The sequence below is a fragment of the Nannospalax galili genome, unplaced genomic scaffold, assembly GCF_000622305.1.
Source record: "Nannospalax galili isolate Female #2095 unplaced genomic scaffold, S.galili_v1.0 scaffold1286, whole genome shotgun sequence".
NCBI classification, from domain to species: Eukaryota; Metazoa; Chordata; class Mammalia; order Rodentia; family Spalacidae; genus Nannospalax; species Nannospalax galili.
Window position 1 is genome coordinate 38595 of NW_008354018.1, and position 281 is coordinate 38875.

Sequence of the window (281 nt, forward strand, 5' to 3'; positions counted from 1 at the left end):
GAGGTGAAATATTCAATGAGTAACAAATTTTACTCCTTTAACATAAACCACGTGTGTTTGAAATATACATAGACATTATATGTATATGTACGTACATATGTACATTTCAACACACACACACACACACACACCCCACACACAAAAAGTAAGAGTCAGTATTTGGGCCTCTAAATATTAGATTTTTAAAGTATCAAAATCTTGGCTCCTCAAATATATGGGTATGAAATATCGTTTTGTGAAGGTGATGATCAACTCCTTTTGACAGAAGGTGCACATTGACA